Source organism: Balaenoptera ricei, chromosome 5, assembly GCF_028023285.1.
Source record: "Balaenoptera ricei isolate mBalRic1 chromosome 5, mBalRic1.hap2, whole genome shotgun sequence".
NCBI lineage: Eukaryota > Metazoa > Chordata > Mammalia > Artiodactyla > Balaenopteridae > Balaenoptera > Balaenoptera ricei.
The window spans coordinates 12,837,086-12,862,778 of NC_082643.1; the positions used below are offsets into that span (position 1 = coordinate 12,837,086).

The 25,693-nt window shown below is 33.8% G+C and overlaps 1 protein-coding gene across 1 annotated transcript in view; it reads left to right on the top strand.

Moving 5' to 3' along the window:
* The window catches only part of GRID2 (glutamate ionotropic receptor delta type subunit 2), a 1,393,316-nt gene that overhangs the window by 186,268 nt on the left and 1,181,355 nt on the right, over nt 1-25,693 (top strand). The window lies entirely within an intron of this gene.

Genomic DNA, 25,693 nt, shown 5'->3' on the forward strand with positions numbered 1-25,693 from the left:
ACAGCTGTGCTCTATATTTAAGCTCAGTTAAAGTTCAGTTTAAAGCAGCATGTCTTTGTAGTCATGAAGCTCCTTAATGCTGTGACATGTCTGTGATTCTGTGCATCAATCATGGTGACAGAAAGCCATATTCCTCCTTAAGAGGAGACGCTATGGAAGCAGGCAAAGAGATGAGTGTTGCCATGTGTCTCTTACTGTGCAGCCTTCCAGCAGTTTAAATTCCCCTCTCAGCTCCCATTGGCTCCCTACATTCCCCTTTCTTCCTTTCTATCCTTCCTAGGAACATTGTCCTATCTTGTTCGTTAGTAAGCTTGTCATTAAGCACTCTCTTCGGGTCTTACTATTCATAAAAATAGAATCACAGCTTTTTTTTTTTTTCCAATGGACTAATAAGCATCATAACAGAGGAATAAGAAATTGTACTGGGGGATAAAAAGAGGAGCTTAAATTATAAACATGTTGGAATAGTTACATATATTCAAGATATTTTTCACTTTTTATAGTCTTGTTTCTGCTTTGTAGTGACTCATTTGCTACCTAATGGATACTTCCTAGGCATACCCATTGTTTCATCTTTCTAAAGCATTGTGTAGTGTGCTCCATTTTCAAGCCCTCTTCTCCAAAGGAATCCCTCAGCAAAATGGTTCCTGCTCTTATAGCATATAGTCCTGAACATAAATTTAAAAGTGAAACAGTAGGAAAAGTATTAGCATCTCCCATTTTGTTTGAGCTTTTTGCTTGTTTGCTTTATTCATACAATCATTCATTTATGACTCAGGATATTTATTTATATTTTCTTTTATCATATTTATTGATAGCTCTGTGTTTTTGAGGATCTCATAATACCTCGTACATAAATAAAAGTCTTGGTGAGCTTTATATACTTTAGATACCCTTTTGTTCACTTTTGTGTGTGTGTTACCAAAGAATATTAAATATTATTTAACTATATTGGCTTCAAATATTTTGTTTCTATGTAACAAAAGAAGAACTCATCATAAACGCTTGAAATACAAATGAGTAGTACTTGGGTTTTAGTCAAAGGACTCTGCAATCAGTCAGCTGCATAAGGTAATCGTTTTTACCTCAAGTTTTCCAGAATTAGAATTTTGGGTTTTTAAAAATTTCAGGAAGTATGTGAAAATGATTTCAAGGAAATATTTCAACTAAATCTTACTCGGTTTTGCCTCATTTAGTGACACTCGGTGAAGATACAAATTTTATGTCCTGTCTATAAATGACTTCATCTACTTTTGAGGTATGTCAGAAATGAACAACATTTTCACATATGCCAGAAAATCTATTGTGATGCAGTATCAAGATTTTAAAAATGATTTCTAGAGAACTGTCATATTATCTGATCCAACTGAGAAATAATGTTAATACTGATGTCAAGTAGCCAACTAATAAATATTTTCTCCATATTCATACTTCTAATTCTACAACCTCATAATTAATGTGTCCATCTCCTCCTCCCTTGTGTGTGTGTGTGTATGTGTCTCTTCTCCTTCCCATTCTCCCTCCCCCTCTCTTATTCTTTCTCCTTTCCATTTTTCAGAACAGATTTGGGTTTTTCAATGGATTCTTTGCCTGATAATTCTTCAAGTTAGAAGTTAGGATAAAGGTTAATTAACTCAATAGGCTTTAGCATACTGTAAATTCAAATCTGGCCCTGCCAAGATGTAAAAGTTCAGGTTTTCTCTGCACTAAAACCCAATTTGCTGTGCACAGATTTCAACTTTATAAGAAAAAGCCTCAAAATAGTGCAGTTGGTTGAACACTGAAGCTGGCTGTTGATGAAACTTTAAGGAAGTTTCAAAAGAGGAAGAGAAATACATTAATTTCACCTTATGAGTTATCTAAAGTACTCAAATTTATAGAAACAACATAGAATGGTGGTTGCCAGAGGAATTGGGGAGGTAGAAAATTTTTTTTAGTGTGTTTAGTACAATTATAAATAAAGAAATAATATGTACATGCATAAGCAAGAAAGCAAGCAGGCATTGACCTAGAAAAAATAATTTCCTCTAAGTGTAATCATTTGTTAGAATGTGACAAGAAGTCTTTTCGTTCATCTTCATTTTTCTGAAACTCATCCATGCTTTGCCATTTCTAAAGCAAGGTATTATAAACTTTTATCTTGCAAGTAGAAGTCAGGTTTGAAATAAAAAGCCCTTTGGAGCAAAGTATGATATTTACTTAAATCCATATGAAATTTCTTTTTTTTAAAATTTTATTTATTTATTTTATTTATGGCTGTGTTGGGTCTTCGTTTCCGTGCGAGGGCTTTCTCTAGTTGTGGCAAGTGGGGGCCACTCTTCATCGTGGTGCGCGGGCCTCTCACTATCGCGGACTCTCTCGTTGCGGAGCACAGGCTCCAGACGCGCAGGCTCAGCAATTGTGGCTCACGGGCCCAGTTGCTCCGCGGCATGTGGGCTCTTCCCGGACCAGGGCTCGAACCCGCGTCCCCTGCATTGGCAGGCAGACTCAACCACTGCGCCACCAGGGAAGCCCCATATGAAATTTCTGACCCAGGTTTTTGACTAATATAATGGAAATAGAAGCCCAGAGCCCAAAATTGAGGGCACGCCATGACTGTATAACGTAGGAGAAGAAAAGAGAAAAGTCTGGGATAGAGGGAAGAGAAATATGCATATCAAAAATAGATGTATTAAATTTAATTTGCTTTAGTTTGATTACTATTATTATAATTAATTTTTCATTAAAATAAAAATCCATGGCAGCTTGGGATTGCATGAATTTTTTTAAATGATCAAACCCAACCTTAAGAAGCATTTGCCTAAAAGGCACCAAGGAAAAAAGACATCTTACTTGTGACTTTGCTAAGGAAGCAATTCTTCCCAATGGTTATTGTGAGAAACAAATGAAAATAATATATGCCATTATATCTTCAGGTATTTACCTGCTGTGTTACCTAAAAATTATTCTACTTAGAAGTACTTTGAAGTATTCTTTATTTCAAACTTCTTAGAACTTAAGTACCGATATATTAATTTCTCTAAAATCCTCAAACTTATGTGCAACACAGAAAAGAACCAATAAATAAATACACAGAGATCACATTCACACACACACACACACACACACACACACACACACAGAAAGGCCTGCTACTTATCCCATGAACTAGAGCTCATGTACTTTATGGGCATGCATGTACTACAGTTCCAATATCTGCAGCTGGTAAGCTGGAGACCCAGGAGAGCCACTGCTACATGTCAGTTCAAGTCTGAAAGTCTGAGAACCTGGAGAGCCAATGGTATAAGTTCTAGTCCTCATCTAGTCTGATGGCAGAAGAAGACCAGTGTCCCAGCTCAAAGACAGTCAGGCATAGAGTGAATTTGGTCTTACTCACCCTTTTGTTCTATTTAGGCATTCAACAGGTTGGATGAAGCCCGCCCACATTGGAGAGAGCAATCTGCTTTACTCATTCTGCTGATTCAAACATTAAATCTTACCCAGAAACACTCTCATAGGTACATCCAGAATAAAGTTTAACCATATATCTGGGCACCCCGTGGTCCACTCAAGTTGACACATGAAATTAACTACCACACGTACCTTATCAAAGGGGAGCTCATCCATCATTCCTTTACTGTTACTTTTATTCAGACTATCAAGTTTAGAAATTTGCAAATCCAGTTCATAGCATATTAGAAATTAAACTTGAAAGTAGGCTGAGATAAGTCTCACTGATAATCAAGAAGAAATGTATTAAATATCTAAAATTGAGAAAAAAAAGCAAAGAGAGCATTCTAGGAACAGTTACTAAGCCACGGGCCAATATAATAATTGCTGTTCACGGTAATGAAAAATAATTCTACTCTTTTCAGAACAATGTATTATATTTTTTAGAACAAAAATTATCTCAAAGAGTAAATTTATTGTTTAATATTTAAAGTGATAAATTCCAGTTATCACAAAAGTGAATTTCCCCACTCAAAAGTAGATAATTGGTATTTCATTTACAAGTAACTCAGGTGCAAATGTGAAAAAAATTCTCTAAAACTATGTTTTCTATCGCTGTTGAAATGCCATAGTTGCTTTAGAAGGAAGTGAATTATTTTTGGTATATGATTTATCTGTGTTATGCAAGTTCTATTAAATAAATATAAAAATTCAAAATTTAAAAATATATAAAAGAAGGCTTAATATATATTTCCAATTCGCTAGGTGTTGGTTGTGTCAAAAAGTTTCTAAAAAAGATTTGCAAAAATCAATGAGTTATTAAAATGCTCAGGATTCACTTGTATTACTATGCCCATATCTTGCCATAGGATTCATTTATTCACACAGAATCATTTATTGTATACACTTTATTTGATAAATACTGCATTAACTGGCCAGAGATCCAAACCCACACAAAACTTCCTGGATACTTGAGCTGAACTTAAAAGATAAATCAGCATTATACAGGTGTTGGAGGAGGTAGGGAATGAAAAGTGCTTACTGAAATGAGAAGGCATCTTGAGACTGATAAATGAGGCAGGCAACTCCATATAATCAATGGATCAGTTTATTATAGGGTAACTTACTTCACAGGGTGGGATTGGGTAGACAGCAATCTGGAAGCATTCATTGCCCTCCCCACTGCTCAGTGGCCATTGGGACAATTTTATAGTTAACCTAAGGGACGGGGGTAGGTGCTTGGAAGCAAGACATTCAGTCCCAAGTCAAGATTCATGAATGGGTAACTAGTGTCATGGGTGCCGAGAATACATCAGTGAAGGTTCTCATCATTGTTTGGAGACCAAGAGAGTATAAAAGCCACCTTGTCCTAATGCTTATTAGACAATATCTGTTAACTACAAAGCCCTTGATGACAGAGAAGTGATTCACTGCATAGTACAGCCCTGGGTAAGGTCTGCAGAAGGACAGGAGAAACTGTAAGGGCCCAAGATGGCATCAGTTATGCTAATGTCCATACAACAGGTGAAGAAATATGTTGGTTAATGAAATTCTTTGCAGAGGGGGCATTATAAACAAAGACACAGTTGTGGTAAATTAGCGTGAAATATGCACAAGAGTGTATATGGCAGACAGCACAAGCAGTTTAGTGTTCCCGGAGTGATGTGAATAGAGACTGGAGAGGCAGATAATAGATGGTGAAGTACTCTGTAAGTTATATTTATTAATTAATTTATTTAATAAATTCACTTTTTTGTTGCATACCTACTATGTGCTGGGGACTATTCTAGGTGTTTGGAAAATAGTAGTAAGCAAAGTAAATCAAGATCCCTGTCCTACTGGAGATTATATTTTATAATGTTAGAAGATGACCAGTACTTTGTGGGGAAAAAAGGAGAATAAGGTAAAGATGATCAGCTGTTTTGCAGATAGAGATGAGCTGGTGACAGTTTTATATAGGGTCATAAAAGTAGGCTTCACTGAGGAGGTGATACATGAGCAAAATCCTGAAGAAGGTGAAGGAGATAGTGAGCAGATATTTGGGAAGAGAGCGTTTCAGGCACAGGGAAGAGATAGAGCACATATTCTAAGGCTGAATTGTGCCTAGCAAGTTGAAGGAACAGCAAGGAGGCAGAGGTGACACCGTTGTAGTGAATAAAGAAGAAAGTAATAGGAGAGGAGTACAGATAGTTAAGAATAAGATCATTTATGGTTTTATAGACCATTGTAAGGACCTTCACTTTTGCTCTGAGTGAAATAGGAAAGCATTGGAGGGTTTTAAACAGAGGAGACAAGATCTGAGATCTGACTTAGGTTTTAAAACAGGTTTTCAAACTTTTAAAAACTACTGAGATGTGAATGAATATAAGGAGCAAGGGTACAAGTAGAAACACTGCTAATAATGCTATTGATATGTTTGAGCTGGAGCTGATAGTGACTCTAGCAAAGATGTTGTAGCAGATGTGGTGACAAGTATGCAAGTTATTTATATGTTTTGAATGTAGTGGCCAAAGGGTTTCCTCATGGATTGGATATAAGATCCAAGCAAGAAGGAGTCAAGAATAACTCCAAGTTGCTTGGTCAGAGAAACTAGGAAGAAGGAATTTCTATCAAATGAGATGGGAAAGTCAGACATGGGACAGATTTTCAGAAAAATGTCAGGTGTTCAGTTCTGGGCATAGTATGTTGGGATATATACTATCCCAAGTATATAGCCAAGTAGAGAGGAAAAACTCGTGATTAGATATTCAGAACTTTGGATTGTACTCTTACACAGTGGAGAGCCAATGGAAGGTTTCATGTAGGCAGAAATACAGTCAGTTGTGTACTTTAGTTTAATGCTCTCTAGTGGTAAGGTAGATGATAGATATGAAAGAATAAAACCCTGAAATTAGGGTGAGCAGTTAGTGGTTGGTTGCAAATGCCCAGCAAGACAATTTGAGGGAGTAAACAATCAGTGTTGTAAAGATAGCAAAGAGTAGAATGATTTGAGGAATATTTTAGATGTAAAGTCATTAAGACAATGATTGTTTGTTTGTGAGTATCTTAGAGAGTGGGAGGAGTAAAATAGTTTTCTAAATTGATTGGCTTGTTAAATGTAAGTGTCATTATCTGAAATCAAGAATAAAGAGGAGAAGCATGTTTAGGGGGAAGATAATTCAAAATTATTTTTTACCTTTTACAATTTCTGTTTATATGGCATATTCAGGTGTAGATAACCAGTAGGTATTTGAAACCTGAGAATAAAATTCCTAATAAATGTTCAAGCAAAGCATAAAAGTTAGGTAGAATACAGCATTAATGTTAAAATTGAGACCATGAGAACGGATGAGGGTATGATGGAGAGTAAAAATGGAATCTTCAAAATATTTTAAAAATGAATAAAATACTTGAGATTTATGTAGACGAAGAGGGACACATTGAAGAGATTATAGACTGGTTATAGCAAGGAGAGTCTTGAGTCAGTAATAATTTTAATTTTAAAGTTTCAAAAATATTGTCGTTTACACAGAGTCACACTGTAAAATAAATACTGTAATGTGCACTAGAAATGAGAAGAACACTGATGATCATTGTTATGGCAGGCAAAAGTAGAGGGATGCAGGTGAAAGTAGAGAAATGTAGGGATGGGTTGGGTAAAAGCGTCAGACTGAAATGCACGAATTAAAAGACAGAGATCATCAGTGACTCAAAAAAGAGAACCCAACTGTAAGTGGTTTACAAAACCCACTTTAAATATGAGGAAACACATAGAATAAAAGTAAATGGAGAAAATATATCATGCTAACACTAATCAAAAGAAAGCAAAAGTAGCTATATTAATTTCAAACAGAGGAGACTTCAAAGCAAGGACAGTTATCAGGGATAAAGAAGGGAATTACATAAGGATAAAGGGGTCAATTCTCCATAAAGACGTAACAAATTTTAACATGTATGTGCCTAACAATGGAGTGTCAAACTATGTGAGGCGAAAACTTATAAAATTGCAAGGAGAAATAGATCGGTCAATTACTAGAGTTGGAGACTTTAACAGTCTTCTCTCAGAAGTGAACACATCCAAGAGTCCGAAAATCAGTAAGGACATATTTGAACTCAACAGTACCATCAGTTAACTGGATATAATTCACCTGTATAGAATACTTCATCCAACAGCAGAAGAGTACACATTTTTCTCAAGGTCACGTTGAACATTCTCGAAGTTAGAACACATTCTGGGTCATAAAACATAACCAATCCAAAACAATAGAAATCATAGAATGTCTGCTCTCAGACCACAGTGGAATTCAACTAGAAACCAATAATGGTAAGATAATTGGAAAATCCTAAAATATGTACACGTTAAATGACAGACTTCTAAATAACACATGGACCAAAGTAAAAATCTCAAGAGAAATTTAAACATATTTTGAACTAAATGAAAATGAAAACACAACCTATCAAAATTTGTGGAATACAGCAAAAGCAGTGCTTAGAGGGACATTTATATCATTGAAAATATATATTAGCAAAGAGGAAAGATCTAAAATCAATAATCTAAGTGTACACCTTAGGAAACTAGGAAAAGAAGAGCAAATTAAATCTGAAGTATGTAGGAGAAAAAATAGTAAAAATTAGAGGAGAAATTAATGAAATTGAAAGCAGGAATTCAATAAAGAAAGTCAGCAAAATCCGAAGCTAGTTCTTTGAAGTTCAATAAAACTGATAAGTTTCCAGTCATGCTACCTAAGAAAAGAAGATATAGGACAAAATTACTATATCAGAAGTGGAAGAGGAGATATCACCACAGATCTCATGGACATTATAAGGATAATAAAAGAATACTACAAACAACTTTAATACACAAGTTTGATAACCTAGATGAAATGGACCAATTCCTTGAAAAACATAATCTTCCAAAACTCATACAGAAAGAAATAGATGATCTGACTATACCTATATCTATTAAAGAAATTGACTCAATGATTGATAACCTTCTAAAACGGAAAGCACCAGATCCAGATGGGTTCAATAGTGAATTTTACCAAATTCTACATTTAAGAAAGAAATTATACCAATTCTCTACAATCTCTTTCAGAGGATACAAGTGGAAGGAATACTTCTTAACTCATCTTAACCGAATTACCCTAATACCAAAGCCAAAGATATCATAAGAAGAGAAAACTACCAGTATCTCTTATGAACATATATGTAGAAATCCTCAACAAAGTATTAGCAAATCAAATCCAACAGTGTATAAAAAGAATTATACACTGTCACCAAGTAGGATTTATCCTAGTTATGCAAGGCTGACTCAACATTTGAAAATCAATTATTGTAGTCCATCACATTAACAGACTAAAGAAGAAAAATCACATGATCATAACAAGGGATGGAGAAAAGCATTTGACAAAATCCAACATTAATTCCAGATAAAAACATTCAGTAAACTAGGAATAGAGGGGAGCTTTCTCAATTTGATTAAAAAAAAAATAAACCTACAGCTAATGATGAGAAACTTGGGGCTTTCCCACTAAGATCAGGTACAAAGCAATGGTGTTTCCTCTCACCACTCCTTTTCAACATTTTATGGGAAATCCTTACTAATGCAATAAGACAAGAAAAAGAAATTAAAAGTATACAGATTGGGAAGGAAGACATAAAACTGTCTATGTTTACAGGTAGCATGACTGTCTATGTAGAAAAAAAATAGACAAAAAAATTCCTGGAATTAATAATACATGATTTTAGCAAGGTTGCAGAATATTTTTACAAAAGCCAACTGCCTTCTTATATACCAGAAATTAACAAGTAGAATTTCATATTAATAACACAATATCATGTACATTTGTACCCCAAATAATAAAATACTAAGGTAAAAATCTAACAAGATATGTACAAGGTCTATATATGGAAAACTACACAACTCAGCTAAAAGAAATCAAAGAAGTAAACAAATGGAGAGAGACTCCATGTTCATGGATAAGAAGACTCAATACTGTTAATATGTCAGTTCTTCCCAACTTGAGATAATATATATATATCATTGCATATATATATCATTGCATATATATATATATATATATAATTGCATATATATATATATATATCATTGCATATATATATATATATATATATATATATATATATATATATATACAGTGCAATTCCAATCAAAATCTCAGAGAGTTATTTTATGGATATCGACAAACTGATTTTAAAAGTTATATGGGAAGGCAAACTATCCAGACAATCACAATCTTGAAGGAGAACAAAGTTAGAGGACTGACACTACCTGACTTCAAGACTTATTATATTTGCAAATGATGTGACCAACAAGGGATTAGTCTCCAAAATTTACAAACAGCTCATGAGGCTTAATATCATCAAAACAAACAACCCAATCAAAAAATGGGCAGAAGACCTAAATAGATATTTCTCCAAAGAAAACATACAGATGGCCAATAAGCACATGAAAAGATGCTCAACATTACTGATTATTAGAGAAATGCAAATCAAAACTACAGTGAGATATCACCTCATACCAGTCAAAATGGCTATCATCAAAAAATCCAAACTGAATGCTGGAGAGGGTGTGGAGGAAAGGGAACCCTCCTGCACTGCTGGTGGGAATGTAAATTGGTACAGCCACTATGGAGAACAGTATGGAGGTTCCTTAAAAAATTAAAAATAGAGCTACCATATGACCCTGCAATCCCACTCCTGAGCATATATCTGGGGAAAAACATGGTCCAAAAGGATACAGGCACCCCAGTGTTCACTGCAGCATTGTTTACAATAGCCAAGACATGGAAGCAATGTAAATGTCCATCAACAGAGGAATGGATAAAGAAGATGTGGTACATATATACTTAGCCATTAAATAGAATAAAATAATGCCATTTGCAGCAAAATGGATGGACCTAGAAATTGTCATACTGAGTGAAGTAAGTCAGACAGAGAAAGAGAGATATCATATGATATCCCTTATATGCAGAATCTAAAAAGAAATGATACAGATGAATTTATTTACAAAGCAGAAACAGACTCACAGACTTAAAGAACAAACTTATGGTTACTGGGGGAAGAGATAGGGAGTTTGGGATTGATATGTACACATTGCTATATTTAAAATGGATAACCAACAAGGACCTACTGTATAGCACAAGGAACTCTGCTCAATGTTATGTGGCAGCCTGGATGGGAGGGAAGAATGGATACATGTATATGTATGGCTGAGTCGCTTTGCTGTGCACCTGAAACTATCACAACATTGTTAATCGGCTATTCTCTAATATAAAATAAGAAGTTTAGAAAAAAGACTTATTATAAAGATACAGTAATCAGGACAGTGTGGTATTGGTGAAAGAACGGACAAGTAGATCAATGGAACAGAATAGAAACCCTAGAAGTAGACCCCCCCCCCCAAATTTAGTCAACTGATATTTGACAAAGGAACAAGTAGTGCAATGTAGTAAAGATAGTCTTTTCAACAAGTGGTGCTGGAACAACTGGACAGCCATATGCAGAAAATTGGCACAAATGTTGTACCCTTTACAGAGATTAACTCAAAATGGATCATAGACCTAAGAGTAAAATGCAAACTATAAAAGTTCTAGAAGATAGTATAGGAGAAAATCTAGATTGCCTTGTATATAATGATTCCTTTTTATGTATAATATCAAAGGCATAATCCATGGAAGAAATAATTGGCAAGCTGGCTTTGTTAAAATTAAGAACTCTTGCTCTGCAGAAAATAATGTCAAGGGAATTAGAAGACAAGCCACAAACTGGAAGAAAATATTTGCAAAAGACACATCTGATAAGGGATGTTATCCAGAATATACAAAGAACTCTTAAAACTCAACAAGAAAATATTCACCTCAATTTAAAAATGTACCAAAGATATACAGATGGATAATAAGCATATGAAAATATTCTCGACATTATATGTAACCAAGGAAAGGCAATTAAAATGACAGTGAAATATCCCATACACTTATTAGAATGGCTAAAATCCAGAACACTGACAACACCAACTGCTAGCGAGGATGTAGAGCAATGGGAACTCCCATTGCTTGTGTGAAAGCAAAACAGTGCAGCCACTTTGGAAGACAGTGTGATGGTTTCTTACAAAGCTAAACATACTCTTACCATATTGTCCAGCCGTCACACCCCTTGGTATTTACTCAAAGGAGTTGAAAACTTATGTTTACACAAGTTAATAAGTTTTAATCATATTTGCTAAAACTTGAAAGCAACCAGGATATCCTGCAGCAGGTGAATGGATAAATAAACTGTTTCATCTTGTCTTTGGGATATTATTCAGTAGTAAAAAGATATGATCTATCAAGTCATGAAAATACATAGAAGAACCTAAAATGCACATCACTAGGTGAAAGTGGCCACTTAGAAGCCACTAAGTGAAAAGGCTACATACTGTATAATTCCACCTATATGAAACTCTGTAAATAGCAAAACTATGGAGACGATAAAAAGATCACTTGTTAGTTGCAGTGGTGTGTATGTGTGAGTGTGTTGGGAAGATGAATAGGTGGAACGGAAAGGATTTTTAGGGCAGTGAAAATACTGTGCATGACATTATAATAATGAATATATGTCATCATCTTTTTGTCCAAACCCACTGAATGTAAAACATTGAGAGTGAAACCTAAGGTAACTATGGAATTCAGGTGATTATGATGTGTCAACATAAGTTCATTTTTGATAACAAAGGTACCATTTTGGGAGGGGAGGCTATCCATGTGTGGGAGCAGAGGGTATACTGAAAATTTCTACATCTTTCAATTTTGTTGCTAACCTAAAATTACTCTAAAAAATGAAGGATTAAAACATTTGACAGGTAGTGGGTCCAGGGAAGAATCAGACTGACAACAAAGACTTAGAAAAAGAAAAGGAAACTACACTTTCACAAAGTTTGAATAAGAATTGGAAGGAAGAAATGAACTGTAGCTTTGGTTATGGAGGAAAGGGAGAATTATATTACCCTCTAATAGTGTCAAGTCTCTTCCATTCTAGGAGGAGAGAATATAGGAAAGAAGGTAATTTGAGCAATGTTCTATAGAAGGTGGGTAAAATGTGCTTAAAGTGTGACTAAACTGTAAACAGCTGAAAAGTTGGTGCGGATGAATGTACCTTCACAAGGATTTGTGGATTTTAAAAAAAGAAATTTAAGGAGAACTATGCCTTATGACCACAGACTTCTCAGTGGAGCCCTCAAAGTTGCCTCTTTTTTCAATCAAGGGTTGAGTACAAACTTTGGAATACCTGCAGAAGAAAATGGAATTAAATCCTAGACGTGGGGAAGGAAAGGGTTGATGGGTTTATTAGTTTATGTTTGCTTCTGTAACAAATTATTATAAATTCAGAAACTTAAAAAATGTAATTTCATTACAGTTGTTTAGATCAGAAGTTTGACATGTGTTTCAATAGCTAAAATTGAGGTGTCAGCAGGGCTGCATACTTTTCTGCTCCAGGCTCTAGGGTAAATCCACCTCCTTGTCTTTTCCAGGTTCTAGATGCTGACTGAATTCCTTGGCTTATGACCCCCTTCTGTCTTCAAAGCCAGCAATGACTAGCCAATACTTTGTCATATCTCAACATTTGACAATGATTCTTCTGTTTCATCTTCCACATTTATAGGATCCTGGTGATTAAATCAGACACTCCCAAATAAACCAATATAATCTCCCTGTTTTAAAGTAAAATGATTAACAATTTTAATTCCATTTGCTACCTTAATTCCTCTTTGCCATGTAACCTAACACATTTACAGGTTCTAGGGATTAGGAGGTGGACATCTCTGAGACCATTATTTTGCCTATCACAATGGCTGATGCTGAGGGTCAAGCTAAACTTTTAGAGACTATCAGTTGAAATGATGCCAGTCTTGGAAATGGATACTTATTCACCATGATAAAGAAACAGAGAAATCTGGTTTTAGCATGGATTCAGAGTTCAGACTTGTGTTTTTAGAGAAATAATAGGAGTATAGAAGAATGAGGTGGTAATGAGAGTGTACGTTGCATAATGAATCATGGTGTCCAGGGCTATTAGCACAAGACATTAGACAAGGAAAAGGTTAATAGACTTCAGCATTGAGAGTAGGGTGGAAAATGGAGGGAAAGAGGAACTGGAAGAATCTGTGTGATAAAAAAAAAAAGTAGCTATGATGTATTTAAGAAAGTGAAAGAACCAGAAGGAGGATATTTGAATTTAAGATTTCAGAGTTAGACTAGTTCAGGATGACAACTTTTAGGACATAACCATGGGAACAAGTGGTTAAAGAACAGTGGAAATAATGGCCATTGAAATGGAGAAGTTCAAATATTAGTTAAGTTATGGTGTTGGGTGGACCGTTCATATGTACTCTGAAGTCACCTAGGATGATGGCTGACCTTGAAGAAAGATCATGAGACTGGTAGTAATTCCTCATTCATTGAGGGAAAACTGTCAGGAAAGTAGTCAAATATGGAGGTACTTGTAGTAGAGGTACAGATAGACAGCATGAAAAACAGAGAAGCAGGGATTTATGATTAAATATAAAAAGAAATGATCTGGAAGCAGCTTAAGGGAAAACATCCTTCACCTTCTGGCCCTGAAATATGTAAGAGGAATGAGTATAAGGAGACTCTTCTGAAGAAAGCTACAGAGAGAAAGTTGAGATCTTTGGGTTAAGTTTTATGTAAGGCACAAAAGTGAAGATACATAGACATTTGTTTACCATAGAACTGCATTTTAAAAGGTACAATGGAAAACTTTGCAAGGAAGGGCTGCATTAGTTGATTTTGTCAGGGGTCAGAGAGAATTATTGGGCAGTATTCCATGCTGGTAAAAACAGAAGTGGAGTTAAAGGGCTCTAAGGTACTTTACCATTTTACCTTTTAAGTGATGACAAAGATAGAAGTAATATTTTTAAAAGGACACTATGGTAAATTTACAATAGCATGAATAAAAGCAGAGGCCCTATGGATAGTAGGGAGCTGATCAAGTTAAGAGTTCATCGTATCCTTTGTACATGCTACAGAAAGCCCAGGAGTAAGTCTCAAATAGTCAGCTGTCTTATCTATAGGGAATTTTCTACAATTACCTTATATTGTTGAAAGAAAGGGAAGAAGGAAGGAAGGAATTCAAAAGAGAGAAATAGTAAAAAAAAATCATTAGGTTATTTCCCAGTGTTACAATGAGAGTGAATTAGTCCTGTGGTTTCAACATAGGTCTTGATGTTACCTTTTACTGTTGCAGGAGGGATTAAAAAGCAAAAAACTTTGATGATTTTGTTTTTAAATACTAATATACAAGTCTTAATTTAGGTCAATCCAGCATTAAACTAAATTAAGCACCTACCCAACTGAGCACATCAGTATATATATATGCTTTTATATATATACACATTTTCATCTTTCATATATATATATATATATATGTGTGTGTGTGTGTGTGTGTGTGTGTGTGTGTGTGTGCTTTCATCTTTCGAGATCTCCTTTTTAAAATTGGCATACTTTCCAGCTTTTCTAGGTGAGTATTTGTTCAAATGAAGGGATAAGGATGTGGTTGAATGAAAAAAAAAAAAAAAACGCTCGCAATATCAGTAAGGCCCTGCTTTGAAGAATGACATGAAGCAGTGGGGTATGCATCCCTCTTTGTAGTTATACTCTATCACTCCTAATGGGATCTCTATGCATTCACTACAATGAGAGAGAGAAGTAAGCTTTCACAACCTCTTACAATGTGAATAATGAATTCTGAATGCTTCTGATCACATTAATGCACCAGGATAAGTGAATTGAACAAGGAAATAATTTAAAAAATGATTTTCATTGGATTTGGAAAGTGAAGTTATCAGGGCTACTTGATAAATTTCTGCACACAGTGGGTATTTTAAAATTATTAATTAATAAGATGATAATTATATGTCATTTAGTATGTAGTATATATATGTAACTCAATAGGATTTGTACATATTCAAAATTATTTATTAGCTCTGTATAGGAAGAGGTAGAAGAAAGAGGGAGATATAGTATTACAAATAATAATGGAAGATGTACTTATCCAAGATACTAAAATAGCTGAACCATTAAATGAATATTTCCTAATACATTTACAAGGAAGAACATTTATGACTAACTATTCTGTATCAGGATCACTTTGGTAAATGTAATAAGTAAGAATGAAAAAATTCAACTTCCTGAATTTTCCTAACTTGGTGTGTTAGTAGCATAGAACAAAACTACAAAAATTTTATTAGGTTTAAGTGCATTTCTTTTAACATTTCATGAGTAATTGAAAATAACTGTGTACCACTTAAGTTTATATAGTCAACCTTCAACCTCAGCTTTCACTAAATAAGCAGATTATTCTGAAACTTTTTTTTCCATTTTAAGTGAACGTGGCATTATTAGTTCCTAACAATGTAGTTATTGATCTGATTTTTCAGTATAGGGGCCTGGTTATAGTGGTCTATTCTTATTCCCTTGCCTGTATCTTATTGTAAATAGTGACATATATAATGTTAAAGATAAAACGAAAGAATATTTTCCCCTAAAATTTCAATCATTGAGTTTCGTTGCTTGCAAAGTGTATGGAGAGATTGGTCAAATTACTCTTCTCTGTTTAGTTGGCATGAAAGACAAAGTAAGGAAAAAATGAAATAGCATCATCAAAATTACTAATCCTAAAACATAGCTTGGGGTGGTTCATTATCTCTTTTAAGCAATTAAGAAACTGTTCAATAAACTGGAAAAGATAATGAAATAGAGGAATTCACAGGCAAGCTTGACTTGACTAATTAACCTTTGTTACTTGGGTTATTGGTATATGTATATGGATTTTAATTATGTCATTTTAATAATTATTGTTTGAAGATTGATCATTGTATTCGTTGTTCCAATATTTATTTTTTTCCATTTTAAAATAAGAATGATAATGTTAAAAAAGGGAATGTGACATTGAAAGTAACTTTCAAGGTGATTAGAACTATAGAAGCAATATTTATTCATTTAGATGGTCAGTATTTTTTCATTCGTATAGGCATTTAAGGCATATACTGTGTTTTGCAACATTCTCTGTATGTATTAAGGAAGAAATGTTTGATTGTAGTCTTGAAATGTTGTAGTCTCTTGAAAAATACAAAGCATACATACATACATGGAGGGAAAATCCAGCTAAAGAAGTGTGTGGTAAAACCTTATAAACTCAGCTTTCATAGACTAAAAATGAAGGAAGGGGTCAAGCATCCTAGGGCAGCCTCTGAACATATTCTATTAAAGTCACTTCTTGGTCATCACCCAAAGAAAATTTTGTTAAAAAATCTTGCAGAAAGAAGGAAGGATACTTCATGTAGGTATCATACTTCATATGAGCAAAAAAAGTAGGAATAAGCAAAAAAATATACGTGGGGTTGGTAATGAGTTTTTTCCTATATGGCAGAGAAGCTACCTTAGTTTGTAGAATGTCTGAATGAAGCTACACTGTAGGCAACAGAAGATAGGAAACTGGATAAAAAATAAGTCCAGAGTAGATGAGCTCTCATTGGGTGTGAGTAAAGAGAATGAAAACCAGAGAACAAAACTGAGCCTAGGGGGTACCTATTTAGTGGACAGGGAAGGAACACAGGCATAATATGTTTCACAGGACCAATCATAATTCATCATTATCATGTACATATCATATACCAAAAAGACTGCCCTAGGCACCGAAGATTCAGCAATGACGAAAATGTCTTTGCTTTGGAGGAGCTTTCTGTGTAGTGAGAGAGATAGACATGTACACAAAGCATTCAGCCACACAAAAGGTAAGATCACAGAGTCTGCCTAAAGGCTATGTGGGAACAAACATACAGATCAAAATGCCTCTTTCTGTCTGGGAAGATGAGAGAAGACCTCATTGAATAGTTGACTTTTGAGTTCAGTCTGAAAGGATGAATATTGATTTGAAAATCAGAAACAAAGGGGACTGGGATTCCAGGTTTAGGAATTAGCAGGTACAAAAATATGTGAAAACAAACTGCAAGTTCAGATGACCATACATAGCTCAATAGAGCTGTAGACCAAGAAGCTCAGTGAAGACTCATAGGAAGTGTGGTTGGCACAAAGCAGGGATGGATCATGAAAGGCTTCACTTGGATTTTACCTTAAGATGTCAAGAAACCGTTGAAGGATTTAAGCATTTTAAATTGCTTAATGATACTATCGGATTCTGTATTTTGAATAATCATCACTTCAGCAGTTGTGTGGAGGAGGAGTTAAATACCAAGGCCAGAGTTCTAGAGTCTGATTTGGTGGCCACTGATAAGCAATGCTGAGTAGAATCTACTTAAATCAATGGCAGTGGAGAAGCAGAGAGCAGTGAAAAGCTTTAGAGATTAAAAAAAGCCTGGCTACAATACACATGAATGAGGGAGAGGAGGAATTGCAGAATACATTCAAAGCTTTGACTCAGGTGCTGTATAACCAAATATGGGTATAAGAGTAAGTATGGAGGAGAAAGATAAGTTACTTTTAATAGATGATAAAAGAGAAAAGATCAAGCACTTATCCTGCCTTTATTGTAGGAGCAGTTTCTCATGTAGGAAAAGTTCCTTTTTAGAGATGATTTCCAACAAATGCAGGAGGATAAAATTAGAAAAATCATCACTTTGCAACCTATAATAAAATGATAGATCCAGGTGATGATCATCAGTGGATACAGTGATCAGATGGGTAGTGATAGGGAATTTCATAAGGTAGGTCTTAGGCTGAAATCACCTGAACCTGAAAGCAAGTCTCAACATTACTAAAAGTGGGACAATTGTATATTATATTCATTAGGATGTGACACAGTAGGAAATATACAGCATCACATATGAAGCATTCTTTTATTAAAAATATTGGCCCTATAATTTATCAGGACTTTAGATCTAATTACCAGTTTATAGGAAATACAAAAACTGGTGGAAAAATTCACCACAACCGCAAAAAGCAATCAAAACTATGTCAAGAAGAAAAGAGGTTGAGTGCAGGTGATAGTATAGAATTAAAAAGACACTTCAGAGACACAAGAGTCAAATGCTATTTGCCCGATTTGTGTCCTGATTTGAACAACCAACTTTAAAAAGAGCTCTTTGAAACAACCAGTAAAATTTAAATATAGACTTAGTGTAATAGTTAGTATAACTGTTATTTGGGATTTATTGTTAATTTTATTGGCTATGTTATCTAAAAAGCCCTTATTAGTTATAGATGCATACTGATGTATTTACAAATGGAAAGGCATAGCATCTTGGGTTTTATTTAACATAAAATAAAATAAATAAAATCTTTGTGGGGGATAGATAACATGAGATCTGGAAAGTTTCTTAATCTCTGAAGCTTAGTGTTGGGCATTGAATAGTTGAGTGTTCATTGCAGTAGTCTTCCCTCTTTTTATGCTTGAAAATTTCTGTATTGATAAGGGAAAAACTGTTTAATTTTAATCAGGTTGATTTGAGGTGCCCATCAGATGTGCAGGTGTAGATTTTCAGGAGAATCTAATGTAAACACATATTCTAGACTTTCCAGTGATATATGCACTGGAAGTTTATGCAAAGAGTACAGAGTGAGAATGTAGTGAAGTAAACTCTGGAGACAGCAGTTACTTAGAGGGAGGGCAGAGGAAGAGAAATTAGTAGAAGGTACTAAAAAGAATTAGAGAGATAGGAAGAAAGTCAGAATGAAGTCCTAAAAAATGGGAGAGTCACCAACATGCCATGTATGTTAACATGCCATATAAATATTACCTTATTGAAATTGTAGGCCATCATTAGTGATAATACTGAGAGGAATTTTAGAGGAATGATCATGGAGAGAGGAGAAAGGATTGGAAAGCTAAATAGAAAAGGATTCATGAGGGGACTGGAAAATGAGACATTAGAGTTCTTCCTATTCAAAAAGAATGGTTATGAAGGTTCTTATTTTTCTTTTTTTAATGGTGTTTTGTTTTCGTTTGCTTGTTACTTTGTTAGTAGAGAAATGTCAAAGAAGTTAGATCTGTAAGGGGTGACTCATGGGTGCAGAGGCAGATTGACCCAAAGCTAATGAAACAAAGCTGCTCACTAACACAGGCCCCTACTGGCCAGATACATTTACAAGGCCCTAGGAGGGGCCCTTGTGATAATGTGTGTGCATGAACACAGGATTTTGTAACAGGTGGAAAAGTAAGATATTGGCTGTTACTACTCCAGCTTTCATTACATTTTCCCTCAAGTACAGCAGTTGAGTGGCCACTAGCATTTGTCAAACCGTACTAAAAGGACTTTGAATTGAGAATACCTTTAGTTTAGGCTGAGTAGGATATGCTTTATGTAGTCCAGTTGGAATTTAAATTATTCTGGCTGTACTGGTAGAGAAGTGGTTTATAGGAATACTCCTTCCACTCACTGTAAAAAATCATTATGGTACAAAGGTGCAGGGCTATCATTTGTATTGTAACTTGTGCTGTGATACCTGGCCCCAGAAGTAGGTGGGACGTAGAGGAAAAGTAAAATTTTAAATATACTACTAAAACATATGTCTGCAATGTTTCTAAATAGATGGTATTTTATATTTGAGAAATTAAATAGAAATATAATTTTTCAAGTGATATTAGAATCCAGGGTAATCATTCCAAAATAATTCAACTTTTTAATAAGCATTTCTCATGTACTACCATGCTCTTTCTCCCAAGTGCTATGATTAATAAAGTGCTTAAACCAATAGAAACAACAATATTCATTACTTATTTCATAAATTTTGGCGATGCCAGGGAATAAATTCTCTATTTTCAATTTTGGAACCATATATCATAAACTCCATGTGGCTGCAATTATGAATTAATGTACTAAAGCAGCTCTCAAAACAGCTGATTTGATATAGATAGAATGAAGTATCATCAAAGGCCAGAAGTATAACAATTATGGTCATATGAAAATGACCAAGAGACAAACTAAAAAAGAGCATTAGGCTTCAAGTATGTCAATTAAACTCCATTATTATTAAAGTAAGTGGTAAGGGAGACTGCCCTAGAAATCTAAGTAGATGTTCCATAGTACTAGAGCTATCCAGTAGAATTAAAATGAATATCCTATAAAAGCTCATAATATCTCTCCTGTTTTTTTTAAACCACAACTTAAAGAACAACCACCTAGGTAATTAAGAAGAAATTGAAAACTTGATTTATATAAATCTCCCTAAGGAGAATTGTGTAATTTCAATTTTTTGACTTACTTTTACATCTTTTCTTTTCCATTCTCTATGTATGTATGAGTACATAATGTAAATATGGAAATATCATTACAATCTTTGCTATTTTAATTGTTTTCTTTAAAAATTAATTTTCTGCTCAGTTTTTTCCCTCCCATATGCCTCTTGTTCCCCAGGCTTTCTTCCTCAAATTCAAATGGTCTCAGAGAAATGGATGGCAAGTAAATGCCCCAAAGCATGACTAAGTATAATAAATAGCAGCTAACATGACATTTTCAAAATTAGACATGAAAAAAAATGTTTCTTTTCTGTTTATTTCCATGTGAATATTCTAGATGAGTAGTTCTATGTCTTTGTCAGCCAGTGCTGTATATAGCACTTTCAAGATACAGTTACCAAATGAACAGTAGATGTTTGTGAATACTCAGTGAAAGAGACATAGAGTCTTCTTTCTATAAACAGGCTTACTTCAGCTTCATGTCCAATAGACTCAGTCAAACATAAATTTTTATTTGTCCTTTTTATATTTATAGTACATAATTTCACTAAATAATTATACTGTTCTATTTTTAAATATTTTATAATTTTCTTGACAATTAAATTTATCATTGTTCATTCATTATATTTTGATTATTATGTAATTTGATTATTGATTAATGAGATACTTTCATTATTTCAGCAATGAACATAAAATTTTATCCCAAGTTATTGTAGAGAGTTTAAGTAATTTATATCCAAACTGCTAGTATCTATTAGATAAGCTCATTTTCTACCTAAACGAACAAGTATTTATTTAATAAAAGAAATAACAGATTGTTCTTTCTACTTCAGGAATAGTGAAGCATTTTGGTAGACATACTATTATGTTGCAAGTGAGCTGCATTGAGTATGTCCCTTAAATTACAGTGGTAAAATGGATTTATATTCACCAATCCTTGATCATCCTTGTATTTGCAACCCAGCTTTTTAAAATTTCAATGACACTTTTTTTTGGTAATGAGTGAAAGGATGAATTATTTAGATTTCGAGGTTTTTATGCAAATATATTTCCTCATATTTCTTCTTGCTGCAATCTGCCCGGAACAAACATGCTAAAACATATGAGTAATTACACTTTAAATGGCTTGTTCTGGATGCAACTCTAAATAGCACTTGTGCTGGAAGCAGTGATCATGGTCTGTATTTGCAAACAGTCTATTAGCCTTTTCAAAGACCTTCCAGGGATACAAGCAACTTGCCTTCCAAAGAATGTGGACTGTGTGTGTGTGTGTGTATGTGTATGTTTTACACTTGAGCAAGATCATCCAGGGAATTAGCACTGATAAATAGATATAAAATGAGATTTTATACCCTATCTTGACAATTTATTAATCTAATTACTTTCTGTCTAACCGAAGTCCTTTAGTTTATAATTTGTCTATTTTACCTAGTTCTTTTTTTCATAGACAGTCATCAAGATTCTTGTATACAGTCATAATTATGTCATGTACTGTTCTGTCTTTTGTTGATTAATACATTCATCACTTAATGTAGATATTATCTCTAATAATTTATAATAAATAACTACTTTTGAGCATTTATTAAGTGCTGACTCTATACTCAGTCAGCACCTATATGTCTTTTCTCAGTATTCTGAAAAATGGCTCTTGAAAAAAAAAATAGCTCTTGAGATACAGATTATAATTTCAAACCAAGCCTGTGTGACTTCACATGCAATAATCCTAACAATTATTCTTAGTCTTCTAGACTCTTTCTAAGATTCAAATACTTACCAATTTTAGATGTCCCAACTTTCCTCATTGTCTGATAAATGTAGATTCTAAATTGGTATATTGGATGATTCTTTTTTATCTCACAGATGATATTGTAATTCAGTAGTGTTCATGAATGAATAATGTGCTCAATGGTCCTATTAGTTGCTTCCAAGAAAAAAGTTACAATTCGTTTAAGTATCTCTTCTCATAAGAAAGCATAACTTTTGCAGTTACACAAAGAAAATACAAAGGTAAAAGTTGTATCCAGCAAACTTGTCTAAGAAGGTTGTTTTGAAGATTAAGTAATGTAGGCCAAGCACTTGGCAGAGTAAACTGTAACTCCACCTGGCTCTCTGAGGTTACAGCTGTAACTGTGCTCTGTGCTCTGTGAGTTTATAGCTGTAACTCTACCTGGCTCTGTGAGGTTACAGATTACTGCATCCCTAGCCTTAAGCATGGGTCCCAGTACAGGAATTGTTCACAAATTATGTATAAATGAAGATATTAATGAACGTAAGGCATTTGGATAAAGGAAAGTCAGAGTATGGTGAGTATTATCATTAAAATTGTCCACTAGGAGACGAGTTTTGAGTGGAACTTTAAGGAATGTGTGTGACGTGAGCTGAGAAATGCATTCCAAATCAAGAGACTACCATATATCTGTATCCAGGATGAGAAAGGACTTATTGCTTAAGATATACAGTAGCACAACACTTTATATGCCATTCTGGGTATGATATTGTGCTGACTCAATTTTCTGTTGACTTGAAGCCAATGAGTACTTACCTTCTTAAATTTATCTACAGTAACTTTTTGTTTGTATGCTAATTAGTATAAAATGTGCTTTTTTTCTATGCATTTATGGTGACTGAAAATTAGCAAAGGAGTAAAACATAATACTTATTGCTCATAAAATACACATTTTCAAAACAGGTATAATCTTTTTTTTCTGACAATACTGATCTAATGTTCCTTAGGTAATTCATTTCAAGCATTTATTTAAACTTTGATTACTTCCAGGATGGTGTTTCATAATTATACTCATAGACAAGTCATGATTTTAGTTTCCATATTTGGCTATTTACATTGTAGATAGAAAAATCAACTACTAATTAGTAATAATATGTTTAAAGAATCTTTTCATCACTATCAATTTAATGACTTTCATCACTACCAATTTAATATTTGCTAGGATATCTGATGTTCTTTTTCAATGTTTCAGCTAAATTTCAGTGAAAATAAATGAGAAGAAATTTTTAAATAAATTTTAGCGATTGCAATTACAACCTGCCCCACAACTTAAAGACTTAAGAATAGAAAATTATTTATTCCATAAAAAAGATCTGCTCTGTATTGTAGTTTAGTGTGATAGACTCAGGACCCAAAAATATGAATGAGTTGCATATAATAGCATAGAAGTTTACCATTTAAGTGTCATAGTTGGCCAGTTTTTCTGGTTACTTTAATATTAAATGGTTTTGATTCCAATTACATCTTTCTGTACCTCACTATTTAACTTTAAATTAGAAATAGCACGTCTAATAAAAATTCAGGTTCATTTCCTATCCTAGTTTTAACACTAAATTGCTGTGACTATAATCTTTTACATCACCTTCCTATACTTTTTAAAACACACATTTTGACCTTCGCTGAAGACTTTTTTTAATGAAGAGATATTGCTTCAGTCAAGATAGGAGAAGACTATTTGGGGAATATTCAGATTGGAGGTATTTTTTTCAGACTCACACCGCGTAACTATTTTTATTTCAGTGTAAAATCCTGAGAACTAGACACTTCATAAACAATAATGGCAAATCTATAAGAAATACCCTCTAGGTCAAAATAGCAATTGTATCATGCATAGAAATAGTGAAAACAATAATATTATCAGCTATAGTACTATGGGAAGACATTGGGGATAATTATTAATGTCTAGAAATGGACTGCTTTGGGAAGTAATAAATTCTTCATCAGAGAAGATGTTCAAACATCAACTAGATGAACCATCCTCAGGGATATCATATAAAAGATTCAAAAATTGGATATTTTAATTGTATAGTTTTATAATGTTCATTTCTAACAAATCATTGAAATATTCTAAAATCATGTAAGATGAAAAGAAATATGATACAAACTATTATATATTTAAATCTGAGTTAAAATACTAGTGATGTACACATTAAGGCATTCATAGTAGTGAGAATATCAAGAAAGTTTAGTCTTATTATAAAATGATTTTTTTCCTGAATATGACTTTGCCACTGGTATTAAAAATAAAAACAATGAGTTTTTCTCACTATTTTATTTAGGAACAAATTTAAGGTATCTCATTTTTCATTCTTGAAACAACCTTATTGTAAAATTTTCAACCATATTTTTTAGAAAGTTTGAAATTTGGGGGAATGAGATAATGGGAACACGCTGGGCTTGAACAAGGATTTCGTTGAGTTATATTGTCATCTTAAATCTATGTCATTCACTTTAGAATGTTTTTTGCTCTTTTATTTGATTGTGCTTTATAAAATCTTCTCCCATTCTTTTCAGTAAAAGTGCGATCCGTATATTACGCTTTGGGGAATTGTGCTCTCAAGTCAGACAGGGTCCAAATTCATTCCCTATCAGTGTGGTTTTGTACATGGTAGTCTCTAAGCCTCAATTTTCTCATCTGTGGAATGAAAAATCACAATTCTTACCTAATAGTGTAGTTGCAAGAATTCACTAAGATAATGTCTCTCCAGTCCCAAACGGTGCTTTGTAAATGACAACCCCTCATAATTGTTTCCTATTATTTACTATCTCTTTGTATTCTCTTTTTCACTTCCTCCTTTACAGGGTTTCATGAAAACCTTGACTTGAGACAAATTTTGATTATTTAAAAAGAGACGAAAGCTTGGAATTTAAAAAATACAAAGTAATATGTTGGAAATAATTTCCTAGGAAGGAACAAAACAAAAACTGTTCAATGTATCTTTTGTTCCATTTATCTTGCCTGTCCAAGTTGCTTAAAAATAAAGGTTATCTCTTGGCCTCTATTCTATTGACTGTAGTCTTTTTAGCTAACAGTTTGAAATTTGAATGAATGCATTAGAAAAGCAGTTTTTATTATGCCAGTAAGTTCTTAAAATTAACTGTCATATTTTAAAAGATATGTTTGGTACATCAAAGTGTTGCTATAGAAGAGAAAATCAATTTTATTGGAATTCCCACTGCTTTTTAATAAATGGCTAACTGAAATTTTATTCAGTGAAGTTTCCTAGTGTTTAATTAAACTGAATCTTTTTCTTTTATTTTGGAGTGTTGAGAAATCTCTGATTCTCT